The sequence below is a fragment of the Empidonax traillii genome, unplaced genomic scaffold, assembly GCF_003031625.1.
Source record: "Empidonax traillii isolate 1590-97213 ecotype Southwest subspecies unplaced genomic scaffold, ASM303162v1 scaffold748:size532870, whole genome shotgun sequence".
NCBI lineage: Eukaryota > Metazoa > Chordata > Aves > Passeriformes > Tyrannidae > Empidonax > Empidonax traillii.
In genome coordinates this window covers 388,480-391,452 of record NW_020955941.1, presented here as the reverse complement: position 1 = coordinate 391,452, position 2,973 = coordinate 388,480, and positions in this window count along the sequence as shown.

Below are 2,973 nucleotides of genomic sequence, written 5' to 3'. Positions count from 1 at the left end.
TCATCACTTTTTAAGATTTCTCCCAATCACCCAAATGTGAAAAGGTGAGGCAAGACAATATGAGGAACTCTTTCTATAACTTGGCTGGTTGCTGGGGGGAGAAATCACTTTCTAACAGGGGTACGTGAAGAAAAACATGAAGGGGTTCAGGTGATGAAAACAGCTCAGAGCCATACAAATTCAGCAGGATGTGTCCAGGCAGTGCAGCTTCGCTGCAGCAAGGGCAGAGCAGCTAGAAATATTTGAAAGTCCACATGCAGGCAGTGGTTTCCTAAAAGCCATTTCTGTCCATTGCATCTGGGAGAAAGTGGGAGATGCAGACTGATAATTCAGGCCTAAGTGTGAACAGCAGGCAATGTAAATGCAATTTAGCTGTTCCAACAAAGGTAAACTTAAGTGTCTTAAGCCTTTATAAGCCCAGGTGCCCAGGCTGAAAAGCAGCTCTGGGCGTGGCTGAATCAGCAGAAGGATCCAGTGTTCCTATCCAAAGTCATTCCACCTGGGCAGTTTCTTGATCTTTATTAATAAAGGTTCCTGCCTTATTAAGGTAGTGCTTGGGCTGCTGATCATAGCAGCTGTGAGTCACAGGCTGACAAGTAATGAGCTTGGGTGGCCTGGAGGAAAGGAGATAACGCTCGAATGGGGCAGGCACACATTGCAAAATCCCACCAAGCTGCAGGGGGAGTGGGGGCTGGCCAGTCCTCAGCTCTGCATGCTCTTGGGCAAGGCTTGGGTTTCTCCTAGGCACTCAGGATGTCCTTCCCCTTTGACCAAGGTGCTGAGGGAAGAAAAAAATCCCAGCGGTACAACTCCAGGTAATAAAATGTGCTTAACACTTTTTCCCCAAAGAGACTTGGGTTTTATATGTTTGCTTAACAAGACCATTCCATCTCTTTCTTCCTAAAATAGCCTGCTCGGCAGTGTGTCCCAGAAGGACATCATATGCCCCCCTGCTGGGCACACTGAATCTGCTCTTACAAGCTTTTGGAGCCCCACCAGAGGCAACCTGCTCCAAAGGGCATTTGTGACAGTGACTGCCCACATTGGCTATTTTGGGGTCTTTGTTACTGCTCCTGTGGGCATGCCTGGGTATCTACTCATTTGCACAGGAGCTCACAATAAAGGAAACAGTTGTTGCAAAAGCAAGAAACTGAAAAGCCTAAGGAATTTCATCACTTCACCTGCTGCTTTGGGGCCCTTCCTGCCCGTGACCCCCTAGGGGTGATTGATAGCCACTCTGATGTGCTCCGCAGCTCTCTCCAGCCTTGGTGTGGGTGGAGGAAAAAATACAGGCATTCCCTCACTTTTGGAGACCTTGACAGCCAAACAGCTGTCTGGGCATGCTGGTCTGCAGCAAGTGACAGATGATGCTGACATGTTGAGTTCACCAGCGGTCCTTGATTCACGCATTCCTCTCCGTGTGCCACAAAGTCGAGAAAGAGAAACTGAAGGCTAATCCTGGCTGTGGGGCAAAGATCTTCCCGAGTTTGTCCCTACACTGTGGGGAGACTTGCTGCATGCAACAGCCCTCGTGCTGGGAGGAGTGGGGGGGACACACACAAGGGTGGGAGACGGGCTGGGGGGCAGGGTGTGGCTCTCATCCTGCTATTTCCTCAGTCAGCATTCAGCAGGACCCCTTTTACTTCCCTGGTCAAAGATGAATCACACACACTCCTGCCCCGCATTTCTCCATCATGGCCCCAAAAGCCACAGGACTGAGGGAGGGACAGGACATCCACCCAATCCTGTGGAGCCTCTGGTGTGCAATATAGGAATTGGTATCTCACTGGCCTTCCCCAGGGACAAAATGGAGGCAGGTTTGTCCCTCATCCTCCTTCCTAGCCTTGGTTCTTTGCATGCCCTGGAGGGACCAAGCATTTTGGGGGCCTTTTTCTCCTCTCAAATTCCTGCTGATGTCAGTACTGGGCTCAGCAGCTTTATTGTGGTGAGACAGGCACCAAGCTGTCACATGGCCTCTGCCATTTCCTAAGAAACCAGCTTGAAAATAAAAAAAGAGCAAGGAAAAAAAAAAAAAAACAAAACCAGAAAGGACAATAAAAGAAAGAACAATTTAAAAAAAGGAAGGGAAAAAAAAAACCGGAAAGCCACAAGAAGGGGAGAGCAGATGGCTAGAAAGCCTGAGAGTGACCAAGGGCCACCACCTTGCCATCACAAAGCACCCCCATGGACAGATTACAGGGGAGCACGAAGGTTTAAAACAATTCCCAGGAGGAATGGTTCCCACAGGGCTGACGTGGCTCACCTCGCCCTGCCCATCCCCACCTCAGCATAACTGCAGAGCGAGGGGACAGCGCCCCTGCCACCATGGCAAGGGTGGCAATCCCTCTGCCAACCCCCCCAGAGGGAACCCAGCCCTGCACCGCCACCCTGAAAACAGTTTCCTCTGCTTGTAGCGGATCGAAAACAGAGGGTATGGCTTTTGAGGCAAAGCAAGCAAAGGGGGGAATAAAGAATATGCTCCTGGAATGGCAGAGTCCTTCAGTGACCCCAAAGACCTGCCTGGCTTGCAAACTTAAAAAAACCAACACAAGCATAACCCCAGAAAAATAGAGAAAGGACAAGCTCTTTTCACTACATCATTTTAATTGCATCGACACCCGGAAATACAAAAGAGGATACATGCCAAAAGCCACCCGTCAAAGAGCGGCATCCTTCCATGGTGGGTCTTACTTTCATACTCCTTTCACTCAAAATAAAAAAAAAAAAAGAAAAAATATATAATAATAATTGCACCAGTTGATGTACAAACACAGTCTTCCCTTTTGCACGTATTTGTGGATTCTGCTGCAACAAGGAGGGTGAAGCCCCAGCGCTTGCCCTGGCATTGCCAGAGCAGCTCCCTGGGAAACAAGAGTTGTAAAAACAGTATGAAGATTTTCTTACAAAATGCAGTGTTTACTGTTTTTGGGGTGGGTTTTTTTTGTCTGTTTGTTTGTGGGGGTTTTTTTTGTT